The sequence below is a fragment of the Rissa tridactyla genome, chromosome 9 (assembly GCF_028500815.1).
Source record: "Rissa tridactyla isolate bRisTri1 chromosome 9, bRisTri1.patW.cur.20221130, whole genome shotgun sequence".
Lineage (NCBI taxonomy): Eukaryota > Metazoa > Chordata > Aves > Charadriiformes > Laridae > Rissa > Rissa tridactyla.
In genome coordinates, this window is record NC_071474.1 from 47,876,649 (window position 1) to 47,899,226 (window position 22,578).

At 49.0% G+C, this 22,578-nt stretch overlaps 2 long non-coding RNA genes across 23 annotated transcripts in view; both read left to right on the plus strand.

Annotated features, from left to right (window-relative positions):
- The window catches only part of LOC128914767 (uncharacterized), a 39,121-nt gene extending 26,664 nt beyond the window's left edge, over window positions 1-12,457 (plus strand). For both annotated transcript variants that reach the window (XR_008468427.1, XR_008468426.1), the window contains exons 7-10: window positions 387-572; window positions 4,062-6,064; window positions 7,508-7,762; window positions 11,198-12,457. This is a non-coding gene — a long non-coding RNA (uncharacterized LOC128914767). The remainder of the gene's footprint in view (window positions 1-386; window positions 573-4,061; window positions 6,065-7,507; window positions 7,763-11,197) is intronic.
- Window positions 12,458-13,824: 1,367 nt separating this feature from the next.
- Window positions 13,825-22,355, plus strand: LOC128914561 (uncharacterized). Of its 21 annotated transcripts, none has more exons than XR_008468362.1 (7): window positions 13,825-13,974; window positions 14,262-15,173; window positions 15,781-16,196; window positions 17,164-17,197; window positions 17,805-17,917; window positions 19,017-19,453; window positions 20,361-21,653. It is a non-coding gene; the product is annotated as an uncharacterized LOC128914561 (long non-coding RNA). The 21 variants fall into 21 exon arrangements; XR_008468363.1 differs by having other exon boundaries at window positions 13,826-13,974; window positions 16,136-16,196; XR_008468349.1 differs by adding an exon at window positions 22,043-22,355 and having other exon boundaries at window positions 15,781-17,917; window positions 20,361-21,626.
- Window positions 22,356-22,578: the final 223 nt, after the last annotated feature.

Consider the following 22,578-nt stretch of genomic DNA (forward strand, 5'->3'; position numbering starts at 1 on the left):
GCAGACATCCCCTTTTAGGAAAAATGGGGAAATAATCACAGACTCCTTTTCTTTCCTCTCGGACACAGTCACAAACCTTTTATCATTATTGTCTGGTCATTGCAGAGAAATACAATGAAAATATGCAAAAAGAGAGAAAATAAATCTGCTCCAAACCCACATTTAAGTAACCAAGTTATTTAATATGGTTGTGTGAGGTGGCAGTTGTGTAAGAGTAAGGTGTGAGATATGCAGGGCATCATTGTTTAAGAAAAGCAGGGATGTATTCCAGCGTGCTGCGGACGCTTACCTGGAACCTGCTTCCCATTACACTTCAGGCAGTTCCCTGGACAATTAAATCTGCAGTTCTATTACATTCCTCAATTCCTCATTTGTGTCTCATTCAGTGCTGATTTTCATCACCCAGTGAAACAATTTGGGGTTTTACTTTTCCTGGAGAACAAAGCTAACAGACGGTACAAACGCATCAGTTTATAGGTGTTGCACAAGTGAATCTCCATTCCGGGACTGCCCAAGAACTGCTGGATTTGGGATCCTGGTGCCAGGTGGCCGTGGGCTGTGGTCACTCTTAGGTGAGTAAACCATTGAGATATGAGAAGTCTGTTCTCACCCCCTTAAATCTTAACTCTATATTCCCCTTGTCACAGTGCCATGGAAACAGCAAAATTGCAGTAATTCCTTATGGCCAGGCCTCTGGGTCCCGCTAGTAATTGTAAACCTTCAGAGTTCACCCCTGTTGATAGAAGAGTTTTAGAAGCACGCAGAAGACTGGTAGATCCCTTAGTCTGCAGCATCGGGGAGCGGGAGAGACCTTCACGTCACAGCACAAGATAAAAGGTCACCATGTTTGCTGGGGGGCAGCAGCCTGACCACACCACAGCCGTGGTGAACGGAGCCACTGCTTTGTGTGCCTCTTCCTCTCCCACCGCCTTTATTTCAAACCCAGCATCTTCCCGGGAGACAGATGCGTTCCTTTAGTTACTGCTGGTTGTTTAATAACAGCCCTTCAGCCATTGTGGGCCAGCTTTCAGGCTCGGGGGGTTAAAGCTAAAACTGAAGTACCGGCCGTCAGGTCAGTGCGATCGTACTAGTAAAGAAGAAAAAGATGTGCAATTCCTAGAAATGAAAGAGCTGGTTTATTTTGTTATGTTTTTGAGACATTTTGCGACATTAGCAAGGGTTGGACAAGTCCCACTGAATCTCAGAATTAACAATGAGACTAATGCAAATGCATATTCTTTAGAGTAATTCTTAAGAGTAAAACATGTAGGGATTTCAGTGGAATCATAGAATCACAGAATGGTTTGGGTGGGAAGGGACCTTAAAGGCCACCCAGTGGCACCCCCTGCCCTGGGCAGGGACACCTCCCACCAGCCCAGGTTGCTCCAAGCCCCGTCCAACCTGGCCTTGAACCCCTCCAGGGATGGGGCAGCCACAGCTTCTCTGGGCAACCTGGGCCAGGGGCTCACCGCCCTCACAGCAAAGAGTTTCTTCCCCAGATCTCATCTCAATCTCCCCTCTTTCAGTGGAAAACCCTTCCCTCTTGTCCCATGGCTCCCCTCCCTGCTCCAGAGTCCCTCCCCAGCTTTCCTGGAGCCCCTTTAGGGACTGGCAGGGGCTGGAAGGTCTCCCTGGAGCCTTCTCTTCTCCAGGCTGAACCCCCCCAGCTCTCTCAGCCTGTCCCCACAGCAGAGGGGCTCCAGCCCTCCCAGCAGCTCCGGGGCCAGCACAATCATTCTAGTTGTACACTCAGGTAATAGAATTTGGCCCCAAGAGACTGAAGAGAACTATATCGCTTTTATTGAGTTGAATATAGCTGTCGTGCTCTGTTCAGAAGAATATTTTAATCAGGCCCCATATAATATTACCTGTACTCTATGACTAATTTCTACAGAAATACTAATTTAATTCTATAGCAATTTATTGCCTAAGAAAGAACTAAATTGCTGGGCAGGATAATGGCGAGAAGAAAGAACCTAGCAGGAGGGTTAAGTGTGGCGGATTTCATTGACCACAAGGGTACCAACTATAATACAAGGAAACAAAGTTCCTGGAAGAAGAATAAATAAGGAGCTGAATACCTCACTAGCAGGTAGGAGCTGCTTAATCTGATGAACGACATTGTGCTTTTCCCTGCTTGGAAGCCAGGCTCCATCTTGCCCGACATAAAAGCTGTTTCACAGCCTCAAGCCATTAGCTCATAAACAACACAGAAAATAATGTTATTGTAGTATTTCTGCTGATTTCATCTCCATATCATTACCTTGCTAAATCAGAAAAAAAGCTATGCTAAGAAACGTAAATTGTTCTCAAAATCAAGGGGGAGAGTGTTTGCATGGGTTTATTGGTGTTGGTTTTTTTTAAACGTTATGGATTATGTTGGTAAACTCATATTAAGTGGGAAGTGGTTTTACTTCTTTCCCTGCAGGTTTTACAATTATTAAAATACAGAGGTTATAATGTAATTTATTTAAATCTGTTCCGAGGAACGTAGAATAAAATATTCAAAATTACTCAGGCCTGCCGAGTTTTTGAGGATCCTTTCAGAAAGATTTACAAGTGTCTGAATGAACCCAGGAAGATTAAACATCAGAAGTACACTGCTTAAATAATGAGCTTGTAATCGCAGCTCTTATGTACTAGAAACAGGCATTTTGGTCCTTTGCGCTCCTCAGCTGAGCTGGAAGCTGCCTCCCCTTAATTCGCCTTTACTCTACCGCGGAAGTTCCTTTGCGCAGGGCACTGGGGCTCCACTGGCTTCAATGGCCAGGCTCCGACCACAAACTGCATCAACAAACATTTTGCTTTTCGTTAGAGTAATTCGGATTTCAGATTCCTAATTTGCCAAACCGGAGACCGAGATCAAAATTTATTGTTAGTGTAAGCAGACGTAAGTCCCTTGGTCTGAAAAGGTTAAAGGTCATTGGAAATTATCCCAGTACAATCTCGGAATAACGGGACTCCTTTTGCATCCCACATTTCTTGGAAACCCAGCCCCCCCTCTCCACCCCCTAAAAAAGAAGCAGAGGTCACGCAAGCGTCGGAGCTGGGTCGGGAGCAAGTGGTTGTGCGTTTGCGGTGATGGCACGTTTTGTATCTAAACATTCAAAAAATTCTGTCTGAAGTCTCCCGTTCAAAGTATCGGCGTACTCAGGGCTTTGCTAACGGCCGCCTGAGAGTCCTGCCCCAAACAGCAATAAATGTGACTTGAACCCTGCCTGCTTCGCGAGTCTGTGTCCGACTGTGATGGTTCTCATGTAACTTTTTTACCTACTTCTTTTCCCTCTTCCTGCTCCCCCGCCTGCAAACGGGCTGGAGCTGGGTCGCAGTGGGGGAAGGTCCGATGGCTGTGCGCGGGTCAGTTCTGCGATGGCACAACGCCGCTTCCGTCAGACCCTTCACCTCATCTGGAGGTTAGAAATTATTCAAAAGTGAGAGGGGTGAGAAATGTATTAGCGTGATCCTTTTCCAGCCCAAAGGCTTGAATCCAGTTTTGATTAGAAGACGGGAAGCTAATTTCTTGGAAAGATTAATTTGGTTCCAGTCCTCCCTCCTAACGCCTTTCTGTAGCTGCTGGCCCAGTGTGGCTCCTTAGTCGTACATCCAGCCGAATGCGACCCAGCGCCTTTCCGTCTCAATCAGAAGCTGAAAACATGTTTCGACATAGATGCGGGCTCCGGTCTGGCATGGCTGTGACTGGAATCGAGAAGGTGGTTTCTCAGAGCCGCGAATGCTTGCCTGGATCTTCGAGGGGACAAACAGCTATCAGCTCTTTACCTGGCCATAAAAATACATTTCCTATATAGAATGTGTCAAATCCTTTTCCTGGCGTGACAGTAAATGCTAAGAGGATTGCCAGCCTGGGACAGACAGACTTGAAATGGTGCTGGAGTAGTGTTCAGCTTACCTTTTTCCTATTTAAAAAAAAAAAGGGAGGGGGAATTTAACGCTGGAAAACTGAACCAACTTTGCGGTTTGGGATATTGCATCTCCGCTAATCAACAGGGCAGGTTCACCAATAGCTTCAGGAAATCAAACTGTCTTCTGTGATCTCTTCTCAGTGTACCTCGGCCCCGAGTCGGAGAGGAATCTGATGGTGCAAAGAATCAGAAAGTGACTTTTAAGCTGTTCAGCTCCCTCAGGCCTTGACATCCCCAAAGGTAACACCAAGAGCTGGTTACAGGGCTGCCTCCCGCCAACGTGGGAGCGCTGCCGTAAGAAACACCCCTTCGTCTCCTATTGCCCAGGGAAACGTTTGGTTCTCCTGAAGCACTGTAAGAGCTGACAGGAAAGGCTTTGCTTTTGTTTCTTATTTTTAAACATAACTTCCAGTATCCTGAGCCTTAGCTGTCTTCCTCTCACTTCAGCCCGGGCTTGCGCACATCAGGTTTATTCTGTTAGCCCTTGGCAGCGCCGGCGCTGGTGTAAGTAGCTGTCTCCCCATAACGAACCCGGAGTCAAGCACGGCAGAAGACTTGCGCGGTGCTCAAACAGAGGAGAGGGACGACAAGGACCGGAGGTAAGCAGCAGACTGCCGGCAGCGAGGTGGCACCTGGGCAGCGTGAGCACTGCCCAGGTAAGGGCTGGCAGAGAGGAGATCTTCTCCCTCCTGTTTTCTGCGGGCAGCAGGGGTGCTGCGGGCAGGGAAGCCGCCACTGCAGCCGTGGGATGGGCTGAGACTTTGGAGCAGCTGCATTTAACAGACTGTGCAGGAGGCTCCCTGGAGGCTTTCATGGTTCTTGCACTTCTAACGGGAGTGACTGTGGTCTAACCGTGGAAAGGAGGATGGAGGTGACAGAGGATTGCTGCTGTACCCGCTGGCTGCTCAGCGCTCTGTTTGCCCCCGTTTCAATAACGAGGGCATGTTACTTTAACTAAACACCTTGTTTAAGGCCTTACTGTTTTTGAGGCATCGACAGGTAATGATAGTGGAGAGAAAAAGGCACCTTTTCCCAGTCACGAGGTAGTTCGGAGACGTGTGTTCCTCTCCATCTGCTCAGGAACGAGACCATGATCGAGGCAGGCAGCAGGACTGAAGAAGGTCAAACCTTTGATTCTCTCCTTGGCTCGTGGTCAGTTGAGTGCTTTACACACAACCCCGTTAGACACAGTCGCTACGGTTCGGGTATATCTCTCCTCAACAGGTTCCAAGACGTCCCTTGTTTGAAAAACCATTAATAAATGAAAGTGGCTGTCTCTTTCCATGCTAGAAACTCTTTCTTCCCTCAGTATCTCCTGGGTCATGTATGGGATGTGCTGTTCCAAGCCCAGATTCACATTTCAATGTAATTAGATTGTCATCCCTATCTCTGTCGTAATGAAATAACAAGCCAAGCACGGGCAGATAGGAGACTTAAACACTGCTGGGCTGCCAGCTTTGGAGAGCAGATCCAGGTAATTTGTTTTAATGGGACAGTTTATTACCAGCTTTTCTTCCCCTTAGACAGATGAACGCTTATTTTCTCTTGCCTGTTAATGAAAAAAAAAAAATTGTGAATGAACAACAGTTTCTTGCAATTTGTTTAAAAATATACTTTGGCCACAGCCAGTGTAGGCAGGAGTAGCCTCTTTGGACTCGTCCCAGGGGTGTCCCTCTGAAGCAGGTGTCTTGCTGCGTGGGAAGGAGTTTGGGCATTGGGGAATGTAATGACTCCCCCCCCTTTTTTTTAAATAGCTGCATGTTAGAGAACAGGGAAGGTTCTGCCTTTCACTGGGTTCAGTTCTGCCATCTCATTGCCCTGTTCTTCCCTCCCTTCCGTCCTCCCAAATTCCCTCTAGATGCCTCCTGCTTCCCCTTCTGCCAGCTGGGAGAGTGAGGCTGGGAGAGCTGGGAGTGCTCCGGAGCTCCCCGGCATTTCCCACTCCTCCGAGACCGCGCGGAGACCTGCACCAGAACGCCGACACTCTGCATCACGCCTGGCCTGCGACACGGGGTGCGTCTCACTGGACTCCGATGCTGCATAGCGAGAGCTCAAACTGCCCGGGGGCCAGCAGGAGCCGGGGCCAGGCGGCTGCGGGGTCTGACGGCACCGAGCAGCTCGCGACGGACGCCCAGAGCGCAATTGTGAGTGGGACGGTGAATTGGGACCGGTGGGGATTAGCAGCTGGGTGATGTGGGTAGCAGGCAGAGTGCGGGTCTGGAGACAAGCGCATCGGCAGAGAATAACGCAATAATGAAGGTTTAGCATAAGGACAAAAGAAGGGACTTTGACAGCGGAGAAAATTCCTTCCCGTTAGAGACAGGGCATGGTTAGACAGGGAGAAATGGGTGGAGGCGGAGAAAGTACAAAGAAGCCAAAACCCTCTAGAACAGGGACAGTCTTTAAATAGACATTTGGAGCTAAGGAACATCGTTACATACCTGTTCGCTCTGCATCCAGGCAGCTTCCCAATGTGGCAGCCACTACAGGCCTGTTCAGCTCCAGCAATGTTGAGGCTGGGAGTGCTCTAAGGCGTGTTTGCACCCTGAACGGTTTGGACGTGAGACAATTTAAGACTCAGAGGTAGGGCTCTGGCCCAACTTTAACAACAGTGCAAATGTAGTTGTGATTTAAGCGGTGACAGTTAAGTTCTGCAAGTGTGGAAAGGCCTGTGCCATACATTAAAATACATAACAGCTTTTGTATTTTTGTATCAACCCAATGTTGGTGTTGGAATACTTACTTTTTTTTTTTTCCCTTGGGCCATACTTTCCTACAACCGATGAAATATTGATGAGTATTTCAGCACACGTAGAGACTATTACCTTTTGGCTTTAGCCAACTTGGCTAGGAATCGGAGGGCTGCGGCAGCTCCATGAAGAATTCTCTGCCATCAGCTCCCTCCTCCTCACACCAACAATGCCCCAAACTCATTTCTCTCTCTCTGCTCTCAGCTGCAGCGTTTTGGCGCAGGGAAAGGGCAGCCACTGCTGCTAACGAACTCGGTGCTTTACGGATGAAAAGGGAACATCTTGAATTCCACCTGGAGCTTGCTGGCAGTGCGTGCAGGGCCCAGAGCAGTTGCGTGGTGTTTTCTCGCGGTGACACGTCGCTCGGGAAGCAGGATCTCACATCGCCTTTTGCTCCCCAGCAGTTTCGAGGCGCAGTCCCACAAAGAATGCGCTGACATTCTCGAGCTGAAAAAATCTCGAGCTGACAAAAATGGCTGGTCGCAGCGAGATCCCTGTGGAGGCAGGGGGTCCCAGCGCGTGTCTGCGGGATACCTGCAGCTCGTGACGCCTTTTGTAGGTGCTCCAGAAGGAGCTTTCAGGTGTGTGTTCTGTTGCACTGCGGGTGGGGGTTGCTATGTGGCCTCCATCCTGCTGTCCCACCCAGGCAGCTTTTCTTCAACAAAAGTCTGGGCTAGCGCCCTGCGCTTAGGACGGTGTGTATATTTAGTAATTACAATTAATAATTTAGTAAAAATGTGCCTGCTTTTCCCAACTTTCAAATGGCTCAGCGTCCTTGTACTTCTTGTTTTCTCATAATGAGCTGTCTACAAAAGCTGCATCTAAATTTCATTCCAGACCTTTAACAACCTGAGCTTAGTGAGAGAAACGCACTGCCAGAGCAAGCAATTAGCTTAAATATACCCGAAACCAAAATCTTACCCAGTGACGTGAATGAATCCCGAGTGGTTCGTGCCTGGGAAGGAGCTTCCGCCGGTGGAGATCAAGTCGCTGTTCAGCTTGGATGCTCTCGGGCTCTGTCTCCCTTGTCAGATGCCAGCCGTCACCCTGCTTTCCTCAAGAAAGGCTCCACCAGCCTAAACTTGGCCCAGGGTAAGAACATTAAGAACGGGGTATACGGATGTAGAACTGGATTTGTCCGACAGAAGAGGCATTTTGGGTGATGCTTTGGATTATCCTTTGGTAACTTCACGATGCTAAAGCTTGGCTGGTTCACGGGCCTGGGCTTGATGCTTAGTGACAGACCGGAGGGATGCCAGGGATCCTGCCCAGAAAATCAGCAAGATTAGCTTTGCACCAGACGAGAGGGAGCCGGTCTGCATCACCCGACACGTGTTCTGTGCCTCAGGGTTTGATTTAGCCCATGGCCGGAGAGCAAGATGCAAGTCCTGAGTGACTGGGGCGTCCCTTTGGAGCCTGTTCCGCCGCGAGTTTGTGTGGAGGCAGAGATTACATAAAGGAGCGGGAGACGGGGCGCTGTCATTTGTGTTACAGGCTCATCCTGTGTGTGCGAAGTGCTGGATGCAAACAGTGCAGTTTAGAAGCCGGGTGCTGTTGGTGTACACGCTGCCGCGTGCCGAAAGCCGAGCGAGCTGGCCGCACGGCAGGGTTTGTCACTGGTCCTGAATGTCGTGCAACACTTCGGTTCCAGACAGCAGCCCACGGCTGGCTGGGATTCACCAAAGGATGGGAGAAGCAAAACAATACTGCTAGGAAAGCCAAAGTTTAAAATCCAAATCTGATTCTGGAAAATATTTCACACTTTTACAGTGAGCCCGGGATGTGAAAACTGCTGCACCTTAAAGCGTGCAGATCACAAACCTGAACCGATCGTGCCTGCGTGCGAAGGAATACCGATGCCGTGTGTCCTTCCTGCCTGTTTTAATACTGCCACCCTATAAACCTGCTTACAACCAAATAATCCACGCCCAAATCGCACGGGTTTGGTTAACAATGCTTGGCAAAACAGCATGGCCTGGGTATCAACGTCACGGTCTGATCTCTAGGCAACAGCTTCTCCTCCGCCTCGTACTGTTGCTCGTTCTGAAAGGGGAGGGATGAAGAGTATTAATAAGAACCCAGGCAGGCTGCAGAGACAGCACACCGCTTGGGAAGAGGGTGCTGCTGTATCTTCGCTAATAAATCAGGATCGTTATCACACCAGGGGAGAGAAAGAGAACCCAGAGCAAAGGCATCTGCTGCGCGCTATGTCTCTGGGCCTGCTGGAGCCCTCCGTCTTCCCGCAGCACTTGCTTCAGCTGAGCCGCGCAGCCTGCCAGCAGCCATTAATCCCATCCTCTCCTGCCGCAACGCCGATACTGGGCCGAGGCAAATATTTCTTGTGTCTGACAGTTTGGGTTGGGTTTTTTTTTTCTTTTTTTTTTTTCTTTTTAATACTTGCTGTAATGAGCAATAGCCCAGAAACGCTCAGAGTGCTTTCTGCAGGGCCTATGGACGCGTGTGTCGGCACAAGAAAATACAAAAGCCAGAGAAGCTTTTTCTTTGTGCGAGTTCAGTCACCCTTTTTGGCTCCAAATACGTGTGCATATATAAAGAGAGGAGTGACGGCTGCTGAGCACAGGGATGTAACCACAGCACTGTGTCTCCGCAGGATCCGGTGCCTATACGGAGCTTTTCCCTCAGGGGAATGTGGGGGGGAGGAGGGGAGAATGCCAGTAGCAAAACTCGCTGAATTCATTAGTTTCTGATTTCACCCAAACTTGTTAAGACACAAATGCCCTGAATGCGATTTTCTAAGAATAATCCTGACTGATGCAACTAATCCTGTTTGGGGGTCTTTTGTTTTTTTTTGATGGGAGGGGAAACACCAAAGGGGCTTTTTAGCTTGAAAGTTTGCTTGGACAAAGCGATACACTGATATCTTCATACCCTGGTAATGTGACGCTGCAGCCACGGCCTGAAGACCTGTTTCGGCCGATGCGTGCTAACATAACCCAGCACGTCAGGGAATATTTTACAGACAATTTCTCGCCATTAATGCCCGATTTTCCCAGGGTTTACCGTGGCACAGCACAGCACTTACACAGGTAAGAGTGTGCATTTTTCACTTCAAGGCCAGGTTGGACGGGGCTTGGAGCCACCTGGGCTGGTGGGAGGTGTCCCTGCCCAGGGCAGGGGGTGCCACTGGGTGGCCTGTAAGGTCCCTTCCCACCCAAACCATTCTGTGATTCTATGATTTTTCAGCCAGGAAAACCTTATGGATTTGTCTGATAGTCTTTTGTTCCTCAGCAAAGAAGGTGGAACTTGAACCCTCGATAACCAAGCCTGTATTTTTTAGAAATAAGTGTGAGTCACAGGAATAGATCTGACCTATTTTTTCTATAAAATGACACAACTGATGCCACCCAGCCCTCGCTGAGGGGCTTGTCTCAATGACACCTAAGAATGTCATTAAGAAGCTGCGTTCCGTGGGCGAGTGTGGTGCCACCACCCTCTAAAAGAACATGCGATTTTATGTCCTGCACGTTTTCCGAATCCTCACTCTTCCACCACTTCCTTCTGCTGCAAGATATAAATACCGGATTCCTGATAGCCCTCACCAGACTGTTACGGAAGGGCTGGGTCTCCTCCAGTTGTTTTTTTGGAGCACGATGACTTGGCACGGCAACGCAGGCCGGGGCAGAGCTCAGCGCTGCTTTTCTCCTCCGTGGAGGCTGATTTAGGCCGATGGTTTCCAAATGAACATACCCGGCAGCTGGGCAGGTTCTGAGGCTCGGGCTCTCAAGCTGCTCTGCTTTGCACGAAGCGGGTTCTGATGACCGGGGACGGGCTGGATGAATGAAATTCTCATCCCCAAAATGTTGATTCGCGGTGCCTCACGCCAGTGCTCCCGAGAAGCAAGGAAAGAGCCGTGTGCTGGATGTTTACCAAGTGCTGAATAATGCCTAGTAGTGAATCACACACACATTTCCCTTTCTTCCCATTAGAATTATTGCAAGCAATAACATGATTGACCCAGAACAAAACTCCAACGGATGATGGTATAGTGAGGTATTAGGGGACTCCCTACCTAATAACCAAAGCTTAAACACTACGTCTACCGTTTCCAGAAAGTTTTGGCTGCAATGCATTACAGCAAGTGGTGTACTAAGACCTTTCCTTTAAGGAAAACAAAAAAGAAAAAGACGGTGGTAAAAAAATTATGCTTAAATGTTACAGTAGCTCATTTAAATTAAATGCAAAGTTTATCCATTTGCTATAGAGATGGAACCAACAACAACAACTGGTGGCAGGTGACATGAGAGAGGATGGGTGAACAGGTTCTTCTGAATAATACCTAATGAACTGGATAAAATAAAGGAGCGCAGTTGAGGGGCCCCTTGATATCACCAGAAACCCCTCCAGAAGGAGGTGTCCCCGCCTGGGTAACTGGGTAACAATCGTTTGTTATTTCTCTCTCCTCACGCTAGCACAGGGGGATGAATAAGCCATTCCAACCACGTGGAGATTGCGAACTGTTCCCGGCTTAGCTTTGCTTTCACTGTTTCTGTTTTGTTTTGTTATCAGATTGCATGTGTGAAAAGGAAAAGAGACAACGTTTGTAACTCCAAGAGAAGACAGAAAGGTAAACTGACTGAAGTAGTAAAATCAAATGGATCCAACTGACAGCTGCCTTCGTCTCTCCAAACCGGAGAAACCCCGTTTCTCGTGGCGAGGAGGCGTGCTGTTATTCGTACTGCCAGTAATGGGGGTCAGGGCAACAGGTCCCCAGTGCTCCTCTTCCTGGAGCACCTTTCTCTGCTGTTCCGGCTTCTCCAGACAGTTTCTGCCTCCAGTATTATTAATATTAGGCTGTAAGTTGCTCCAGAGGTTTCCTTGAATTCAGCAGGTTCCAGTATTATTTGTACTCTGGGGGCAAAGGGCTGTTACAACCGGTGTGTTACGTGGTTTTATGCTCTGGATTTCGCTCTCATGAGTTACTGCTTATCCAGCTACAACACCAGCTGTGCGATGGCAGAGACTCGGGGTCACACATAGACCAGCAACCGTGTGGTAGCACACAATAACACCGCAGCCTGCAGCGCTCGCAGCACAATAACTGGACAAAAACAGTCCTACAACACCTGATGCATCACTGAAAGGTGGTTGTTTTCATTAAAAATCACTGAATGCCACTTTTGACATGCTGCTGTTATGCACCCGAGTCCAGCTCTGACCGGCCGTGCAGAACAGCCAGCTCCTTTGTGTGGAGCAGGGTTTTCAGCTTCACAGCGCATTCCCTTCAGTGGAGCCGCTGCCTCTGCTTTTCCCTGACTCAGAAAAACGCTCCTTAGATCAGCCGACGTCCTCGCAGGGACTGATGGCTGCTGCTGTTTTCCCCAGGACAGGAACACTGTAGTTGCACATTTTTCGACCATTTACTCGTCATCGCCTCAGTAGCAAAAACCTCTGTCATCAACTTGATGAGTGAATATCATCATGTACTCCCAGCGCTTTGCAATGCCGGTAATTGAGGGACCTCTGGCTTCCACTGAGGGTAATTTTCTGCTCTTCCAAGGCACGGGTGGATGCAGGTGCCGTCCTGCTGGTGCCCGCGCTGAAAAGCTACATCGAGGGGGATACCGTCTGCCTAAGTACAGTGTGCTGTGGAAAGCGTTGGTAGACTTATGTGATTTGCCTGAGCTTCTCCTAGAGCTCAAAAATATAATATTTTGTAGGTCCATAAAGTTATTTCTCTCTCTATATGTTTTGTTACATACAGCGATGCTGGTGATCTGTAAACCACCGTAGACAATAACAAGAGGAAGGACATTTATGCTTAGCGAAACAGGATTTCTCTTGTGTGGAGGTGGAGGCATCTTTGAGTTAGACCCATGTCTTTCTGCTTCTCCCTTTGTTTGCTTACAATTTGCTGTTTCACTTCAGTCATGGTAGTTCATCATAAAAGGTGCATTATACACATGCTTATCCCATAGTTCTCTCAATCTTTCACTGCCTAGAAGAGGGACAGCACTTCATCTTCCCTCTGTTTCCAACCTAGTGCTTTTTGACACCCGATTCCTTCTGTACTTGAACGCTTGCCTTAAAGAAAACAACTAAAATGAACCCAACCCTACTGCTGGATCAGGCAGCTCCTCTCCGCGTTGTCCTTCCTGGGAGGATCACCCTGCCCAGCCAGCCAGAAGCGCCGAGGCCGCTGCCGTGTCGGCAGAGCACGTTCCCAAGCTGCGACTGTGACTGATGGATCCACTCCACCTTCCTCAGAGCCACATCGCTCTTCCTGAAGCCAAGTTTCCTTTACATTCGTTCTCAGGGCTTTTTATTGTTGTTCAATTTTTTTGTGGAGTTTTTTTAACTTTGCAGATGCTCCATAGTGTGCTGTGCTATAGGTAGACACCTCTAGTCCCTTCTGCTTTGACACCAGTTTCGGTAATTAAAGGTGGTGATTAGAAGCACCTGTTCTGCTGTGGGCTGGAGGAACACATTTCTCCATCCCCGAGGCCGTGCCTAAAGCCCAGGCTGTTCCTTCCAGCCGGGCCGGGGCTCCCACAGCCCCTCAGCGTCCTCCTTGGCTTTTCCTGCTGCTTTTCTTTTCTCAGGCTATTCCTCACCCTGAATTTTTACCTTTGTGCCCCGATTACACGTTCCGCAGTGCGCTGCTGTGCCCGACCTGCCACAGCGAGAGCAGCACCTTCCACCTGCGGCAGGTTTTGAAAGAAAATAAAATCTGGTTGCCGTCCCCACCACCCCTCATCCCTTTGCGCACCAAAAGATGCTGAAAAAACTCCCTTTTCTGTAACGGAGGGAGATCTTGTAACGTATTCCTTAAGCACTTTCCAGAAATGAATCTACCACTGACAACATCGAGGCGCCACCGTCAACAGGGGGCGGCTGAGGGGAGGCCGGGGTCGCTGCTGGGGGCAGCCCTGGGGGCTGGCGGGGCCCTTGGAGCGGGGCCCGCGGCCAGTTGGGTGCCGGGGGAAGGGGCCCGGCCGGCGGTGCCCGGTGCCGGGGGAAGGGCCCGGCTGCGGCCCCAGGGCCCGGCCCCAGCGCATGCGTCAGGGCGGGGTGTGCGCGGGCCGGCCGGCAGGGGGCGCCAGCGAGCCGCGCGCTTCACGCATGCGCCGTGCGTCCTTGCGGCGGCCTCCGACGGCCCACACAGGCCGGCCCGGCCCGGCCCCACCGGCCTCCCCAGAGACCCCGCGGGGCGGCGCCGCCAGGCGGCGGCGGCAACGGCAACAGCGCGCAGGCGGCAGGACAGAAGTGACGGGCGGCGCGCTGATGTCGCCACCGGAAGCGCTGTGACGCCACTTCCGGCTGGTCGGGCTGTCATGGCGGCTTGGGTGAGGGAGCGGGAGCGCCAGTGGGGGCTCGGAGGCGGTTCGGGGCCGGGGCTCGGGGGGCGGCGAGGCGGGGTCTGCCCGCGGGGCTGGGGAGGGCTCGGCGGGAGGGCGGGGAGCCGGGAGCGGGAGCCCGCAGGCCCACACATCCCCTGTAAAGGCGTGTTTTACCCTCAGAGCAGCGGCGCCGCGGGGCGCCTGTGGGCGCTGTCTGACATGCCGGGCCGTGCTCCTACTTTCTGTTTGGGGGAAGGGGATGTTTGTACCTAAAGATCACGTTTTTTCCCCAGAGCTCAGATGGTCGCCGACAAGAAGAACCCAGGGACGAGCAGCGGTTGGGTGAACGTCCGGCGGGCTCGGTGTCCCCCCGGCGCGGGGGGACGGAGCCTCGTCCGTCCCGGCGCAGCCCAGTTTCCCATCCCGCTCACCCCCACAGGCTCGCGGCGCCCCCGGCCTTGCCGGCGGAAGGGTGCCTGGCTTTAAATGACGTCATCTCAGGCTGGTACTGCTGCTTTTTACACTTCGTTTTATTTATCCAGTTCTCTGGGACCAGCATGCTCAGTGTAAAGAGTTGCGGTCACTTCTGTCTGTGTATTTTACGTTTTGTTCTTTTTGCAGAAATATTTTGTCTATTTACTCTCATCCGTCTCCACCCCACCCCCAATTTTGTATAATTTTACAGCCTCTAATTGCAACAAATAGCTGAATAAAGCAGTGATTGAAGTCAAACTAAGTGTCTCATCGCACAACCCTTTGGAAGAGAAACAAACACCCCAAACGCCCTCGGGTGGTTTGCGGTCTCTCTGGGGTGACTGGGTAAATCCTAAGGAAATCTCACATTTTTCATGTTGTTCCTGCAAGTTAATACCTTGAAACGTCATCTTCAAACAGAGGAAAATGTTCTAATTTGTAACAAGAGCAAGCTGACAGCAGGTAGTTTTTTCCTCTCAGTTGTTGTAATCCTTTCCCTTGGTTATATTTCATGTAGAAGAAAATCTATATACTTACAGCGGTGGATGGTACATATGTGAGCCATTATTTGGTAAACAGGTGAGATTCCTGTTATTTGTAAAGTAATTTTATTTCCTTTTTTTTGGTGCTGTTGCTGTTCCTATCCAAAATTTTTGCATCGGGTTATAGAACAACTGAAGAAAAGGTCCGTGTGGTGGCAGCTGCTGCCGAAACATGAAGCAGAATTCATGGTAAGTGGTGTTTCTGGGGGCTGGGAATTGCAGCTCACGACAGAAGTTAGACAGAATGTGTTGCTTAGGTGGTCAGAGTTGGGGGCTTTTGTGTGTTTTGGGAGGGGGGGCGCTGCCTAGTGAATTACCCCTGTAGAGATTTCAGTGGTAGAAAATCTACAGGCGTTTCTGGAGTCGCTGCTGTACCATGTGTAGTTGAATCCCGCTGACACCACAGTCATGACAGTGTTGTCCCTGGCTCTGTTTTCCCTGTATTTCCCCACAAGTTTGGCACCGCCACATTTCTTCAGCCCATGTTTCCTCCCCCAGTAGTTTCAAGGTGTTTAAGGCGGAATAACGTGATTTCTGCTTTCAGGTGCATCTTCACCTTGTCTTGTCTAATGCTTAATATACTTTTTTCTCCTTTCCTGTGTATTTTGTTGCGGAGTGGGGACAGAGGGTATGCTGGTGGGCTGGGCATGTGATACAGAATAGGGGAGGTGTCTGGTGAGCGCAGCGAGTTCAGGCGTTGCATTTTGTCATCTCCCTTGCTCACGGCACAGCTTTTATTTTTTTGGAACTTGTGGCTTGTGCGTTGCTTTGCTGCACCAAAGAGTTTTCTTTACAGGCTGCAGCTGTCCTGGCCTTGGAGCCTGGGTGAAAGCCAGTTCTAACAGTGAAGTAAAACCACAGGGGGACAAAACAATGAGGGGAAACGGGGAGCGATGAGTTCCACCAGTCTCAGCAATGGCTTTTGAAATTCCTTGGAGGAATGGTTCTGGCGGACCAATGAACCAAAAGGCTCTGCCTTATGGATTCCTGCTAAAGAATAAAAATATTGTATTAAGCAAACCTTTTGGAAGGTGTAAGTGCTTAAAGATGTTTGGTCTCCCAAGGTGAAAGAGATTGTTAGAGCACACAATGTCTTCTTTTTTACTTGAAAGAAGAGCTAAAATAATCTGAAGTGAATTTGTCTTCACCAGTGTAGCTTGCGGGGCTGTCTGAGGGGGAGCTACCTGAGAGCTTTCTTGGTCTTCAGGAGGGGTAAGCGAAAGCGTCGCCACTTCTGGGTTAAAAATCTTGGTTGAGAGAAAGCACGTGAAAAGAGGCCAGAGTTGTGCTGATGCCAGTTGTGGCTTTACCAGAACAGATGGAGTTGAGGAATGTGAGAGCGGTGGCTGCTTGGGTGTTTCGGGCTGTGATTCGGTCTGTGTTGTAGAGCTCAGAGGCAGCAGTAGGAGGAGGGGCGTAACTCAAGTGGCCGTGGTGACCCCTGGCCAAAATCACCTCTAATGTGCGGGAGTTGGGGTGGTCTCACCCACCAGGCTGTGAGAATCCTGGGAAAAATCACTGGCTGGAGGAGCCTCCCTGGCTCAGCTGGGTAAACGGAAAGAGCAAGAGCTGCTTCAAGCTGTGATTTATCCATGGGGGTGCGTGTGAGATGAGCTTCCCGAAATCGCTGCCGTTTGTGCTCCTGCTGTGTTTTGCCTGCTGTCTGGCACAGGCTGTTAGACTCCTCCCGTTTCCCAGGCCAGTTACATGGTGAGAGGAGGAGTAACTCCTGTTCTTGCCACAGAGTGCGTGTATTGTATTGATTTAGAGCTAAATGCGCATCTGTGAGCTAATGCAGAGAGGCTCAGCATCCCAGTTGGCATTCAGAGCCCTGCAAGCTCATTAACAGTTTGACCACTTGCGCTGCGTAATCCTGACAGGTTTTAGAAAGGATTTGGTAATCGTTGCCTTCAAAGTGGAAGATAAGAAAGGAATGTTGCAGAAAACAGAAGTGTGATTGCAGCCGAGAATCTGAGAAGAGCAAAGCCTTAGTATGGGAGACGGACTGCATCACTTACAAAGCAAAGGCAACGTCTGGCTTCCAAAATAAAGCCAAGAATAGAAGGGGAGATCTCAGCACGGAGCTTGAGGATACATCTTACAAGACACTCTGTGCAAACACATCTAACCATTCATTGATTTATTTTTTTTCCCTCCACATACTGCATGATTGTTGTAGGTAATTAGAGACGGGACGTAAAACAACAAAGCTGGTAAGTGGATTACACAGAGACTACAAAGCAGTTCAATATGAAAAGTGACAGGAGTTCTCAGCAAAGAGCCTTCCTTTTCTGTCAGCTTGAGTTTTATGCGCAGCTGTAGGACATCCAGATATTCTTGGAAAATACTGAACTAAGCAGTTTGGCAGGGCATTAACTTTGCCCTCCGGGCTGAGCGGGGATCAGCCCTGAGTCCAGATACAAATTGAGCCTAATGGAGGTGGATTTCCGTAACCAGCTGAACGCAGACGTGCGCTCGGTCCAGGGGACGGAGTGAAGGTGCGGCTGAGGTAGGATAGCATGAAGTGGTTGAAAGCTCTCAACACCTTTCAAAAGTATTTTACTTCTCCCTTTTGGTTTATCATAATGTCCCTGTGGCAAATCCCTTTGGGATTGTTAAACTTCAGTGTTACAATTTCATTCCAGTTTAACGAGCACCATCTGTTACCAGCCTCTCAAGTCTGTGTGTGATGACAGAGCTACAAGTAGAGACACACACTTCAAAAGGTGGTGGGGGAGAGGTGCAGTGAAACTCTGTGAGACTCTCTCTGATGTGTTTATTTCAAATTTTGTACTTTTTGCTTTATTTATTTTCTTATAGGGTGTCTGTCACCTGCCAAATACGGCAGCTGGAACAGCCTATCTGCAGCAAACCTGACAAGCACACTAGATCTCCACTACGTCACGAGCGTTTGGTTGAAGATGTGTGTTCAGGTGAGTCATCCCATGCTCCAAACACAGTATTTAATCAGCACCCAGCTCCTTGGTGTTGTAGGGAAGCCACTGTACAGCTGCCGGTCTCTGCAGCGGCTGGTTAGTGAGATCTCAGCTCACAGCTGCAAAACAGGCTCCTTTGTGCCCACTTCCAGAACCGTGAGCTGCTTTATCGTGCTGCTCTGATGCTCTGAGCCCGCCGGCCAGCACCGCTGCTCCAACGCCAGTAATTCACAGGCCGAGGCAGCTGTGCGGTGCTTTCCGCTGGTATGTGTTGCAGCCTGGTGTCAGGCTTCTGGGAAAATAAATGTACAGAATTCTCAATCTGTGACTTCACGGGCAGTAAATTGAGAAGAATGGCTGAGTGGCTGAGTTCCAAATGGCTTCTATTCATATTTGTCTTCTGTGTATGGTTTTTTTTCCTCTCTCCCTTATTCCGGGCTCACGCCCTGGAGAAAAGCATTACTGTCGTGTACCACACTTCACAAGCGGTGATATATTCAATAAGAACATAAGAATTCACGCTGTGGAAATGGGCTTTGCAATCCATGTGGCCTTGAGCCACCCCCTGGGTGTGATGGGTCAGTTCACGCCTTTGTGCAGGGTATTTTTTTCTTGTTACATCCTCTGAGTGATTCTCCTCTTGCATTGGTCCCTCACTGTATTGGAAACGCTTCTGGTAATGCTGTGGTTCACCGACTGAGTGACTCTGGGTGCCACTGGAGCGAGGAGAGGCAGCTGTTTCCCTACAGGCACAAAGAAATTGCCTCTTCCGCCCACCTCGGCTGCTTCGGGGAGTTTTACTGTTAACCTACAGCTTGGGTTTTTCTAAAGACGGAGAGCTGCGCAGTGCACGGTGTTCCCGTTCATTTAAATGGGATTTATTGATGCCCTTTGATTAGGTTCGGGGCGGGGGGAGAAGGGAGGGCTGCCTGTCTACTTCTTTTTTTAAAACAAAATTGCATTAGCTCCAAAGGTATCTTATTTCCTTTGACATGGATAGTTATCAATACCCAATTACCTTTGTGCCTGTATGAAAAGGTCTGTGGTTTCTGTGCAAATCCGTTCTACTTAGAGCAGTTTGTCTTAATCTTGGCAGCTCGGGGTGGTACCAAACTTCTACCTTTTCGATGTCACCCATAAGGTACTTGCAGGCGATGCTGGGAAGGCCCTTCCAGTGGAGCGTGAAGACAACATCTTTGCCTATGTCCACGGAAGGACCTGCAGCCAAAGGAGAAGAGTGAATGCCTGCAAAAAGAGCCTGCAGTGAAGGCAATACAGTGGTCAGACCCCTTGGAAGAAAATATCTTGTCGTTTGCTTGAGCATGTAATACGAGTTTTACCAGAGAACAGTGAATCGCAGGCTGCTTTTTTACCCTGAAGAGCAGGAAGTTCTCACTTTTAGACAAAATGGTTTTAAGTTTTGGCAGCTCAGTTTGAAGAAGGTGGGGACTGATCAATGATGACAATTCTGTGGAGTCACTGATTTGTTTAAGTGCAACAGCTGCAGCAATGACGAAGCCAACTTAACAATAGGTAGGCAATGAAGCTAATTTAGTCTTTTTCTAATGGTAAAGGCACTTAGGCTGGGATCACAATTAGAAAAGTCCAGATATTTCTGGAACTGAGCAAGTCTTCCTAGCTGGTTTCCTGTACTACTGCGGAAGATGATCAGAGTACTGGTATCATCGTGTTGTGTCTCTGTGCAAACAGCCCTTAGTGCTCAATACAAAAACGGGGGCAGGCTGTCAAGGAAATGGCGCAGCTAGATCTCTTTGGGCGATTTACAGTGCGTAACAACCGTAAAAGCAAGAGGTTGAAAGTCCCAAGAAGTGTGATTGCTCGTTCAGTGCTTGCAGATTGTCTCATGGAGTGGTGGTGTTATTTCTGTACAGGCCCTGAGCTGTAATTTTTATAGCTTTAGAGCCTTTTGGATTGTTCAAGTGAAAGTTTTGCCAATAAAGCTTCTAGCATTAATAACTTGAGTGTACAACGTACAGAATCTGTGTAGCAGAAGGCACTTCATAAATAACGATAGTTCAGATTTAAGTGCTGGCAGTACGTGAATGCTGGTATCGTGCAGTTCGGTGATTAACTTACTCCCTTCCAAAATTTCAGGCAAGTTTCTCTCCTATTACGATATCCGGGAATTAGAAGGATTTTATCAGAATAATCTGCACATTTTTCTTTGAAAATACGCTTTAAAAATAGGGGAGGTGTACAGCAGGAAGGGGGCAGGGGGGAGAAAAAACATATTTTACAATGAATAGCGAACAGCTATCCAGTAGCAGCAGCTTGGAACAGTGGTTATGCAAAATAATGTGTTATGACTTTCCACCAACTGCTAACCAGCATAGTACTTTTCAGAACAAATTTGGCAAAGAGGCTCGCTCACATGCCATTTCACAACTAATCACACTTTTAACTTTTTCTGCTTAATTAGGATATCTGAGAGTTCAGCAAGAGAAATGAAGAGCTGAAACGCTGCTGAATTCCCACGGCAAAGGTGGACCTTGGCACGTTGTTACAGAACGCAGAGTCATTGTCGCAGCTGCCACTGCAGTCTCTTTTGTGAGAGTGTCAAATGAATATACCCCGGAGCCAGACAAAACCACAGAGCTCTCCGATTCCAGGTTCAGGGTCTGACAAGGCTGTTGTACGAGATGTTTGAACTGAGCAAATATAAAAAGGAGGTGGGGTGGCTGTTTTCTTTACATCTTTCCCCGTCTTAAAAGGAGACATGTAAAACCATTCTTCATGTCTGTGTTGGCTCTTAAAAGCCTTAAATAATGTGAAAAAAAGGCTTAAAGCTTAAAAAAAAGCTTAAAGCGTAAAAGCCTAAAATCTCTGGGGCAATCAGTTGCATTCCAACACTGTTAAATAGATAAGGGTCATTTTGCCAGAGTGAAAAATGTCAAAGTATTTTGACTGTACAATTTCTGCTTTTTAAATTAAACTAATAATAATTCAGCTTACTCGCCTAAGGAGAAGGGAGTGGAATCTCCTAGCAGTCTACCAGCCTGTTACTTACTGTGTACCATTCCAGTTTGTAAATTGGAATAACCCCAGGCACCAGTACCTGCTGGGGCTGACCAGCTGGAAAGCAGCTTTGCAGAGGGCCTGGGGCTGCTGCTAGACGCTAGCCCTGGGCCAGGAACATGCCCTTGCAGCAAAGGCAGCCAAGAGGCTGCATTAAGAATCGTTGCCAGCATGTCCGGGGAGGTGATGAGCACTGGGGAGACGCCTGGAGGTGTCTAGGCTCCCCACGGTAAGACAGGGACATAGTGACATGAGTCCAGCAAAGGGCCACGAAGATATTAAGTGTCTGTCGTACCAGCAGAGTCTGAGAGCTGGGACTGTTTAGCCTGGAGAAGAGACAGCTCCAGGAGGAATCTCGGTGTGTATGAACACCTGCTGCTCAGACTAAAGATGGATCCAGACTCTTCAGAGTGGTGCCTAGCGAAAGGAAAAGTAGCGGACACAATTTGAAATACAGGAATTGCCACTTGAACAAAAAACCCATAGTGAGTGTGATCAAGCACTGCAACAGGATGCCCAGAAAGGTTGTGGGACATGCTTGGAGATACTCAAAACCCAACTGGATGCAGTCCTGGAGAACCTGCTCTAGGTGACCTCGCTGTGAGCAGGGTGGTGGCACTAGGCAGTCTCAAAGTCCCTTCCAACCTCAGCAACTCTGCAATAAACACAGGTAGTTGGGTGTTGTCTGTCTTAGAAACTGGTCTCTTCAGCTGTCATTTACCCTCTTTGGAAAACCCTTTTGTCTGCTGTGTGGACGCTTTTTATCCAGTATCCAAGAAACTAGTCCCTTCACTGGCTAAACGTCCATTACATTGCACACACTGCACACGTGGAAATCCTCCTTGACTCTAACGGGATTGCTTTCTGCCTCAGCTGCCCTAGCTGCTACATTCACCGATTTAGCAGCAGTGTGCTTTTCTTCCCACTAATGTATCTGCTAATGTCTTCTCTACAGGGTTCATTCAGCTGAAACTGGCTGCAACAACTGCTGTAGCTTTCAAACCCATGAGGACATACGCCTTTAGCTTACCAGCGCAGATTGTCTTTCAGTCCATCAGCCCTGTCTTTCCTCTCTGTATTTTGTAGCTGTGTATCCACTCTTCATAATGGGGTCTGGACAGAACATTCTCATTGCACATGACACTGTGGGGCTTCTCTTCACAGATGTTCTTGCCAGGAGCCACCTTTATTTATGAAGAAAAAAAGGAAACACCTTCCCAAGTCAATACAGACCAGCGCTGTGAAGGTACTGCTAAGGCTGGTGCGCTGTCACAAGGAGGCACGTAAGAGCAGTCAATAACCAAAGTGTTCCAGGTATCTCAGGGCAGGAGGGAGAGGGCGAGCGCTGACCTTCCCCAGGGAGTACCAAGAGTCCTCCTGGGAGACTGTACACTAAATAATTTTGATACTCTGTTTGTCCTGGTAGGCTGAAATACTTTCTTAAGATATATCACACACAGAGCCCCCTTTGAGACGTTACCTTTACTGTTTTGAGATGTTAAAACAATTGTCTTGATTCTGGGATTGGGATGTTCCTTTTGCATTTGAACCATCCATTTCAGCAGTCCGTTCTCCGGCTGGGGGAGCTGCATCAGCCTGGCAGCAGAATTCTGGTGCAAAAG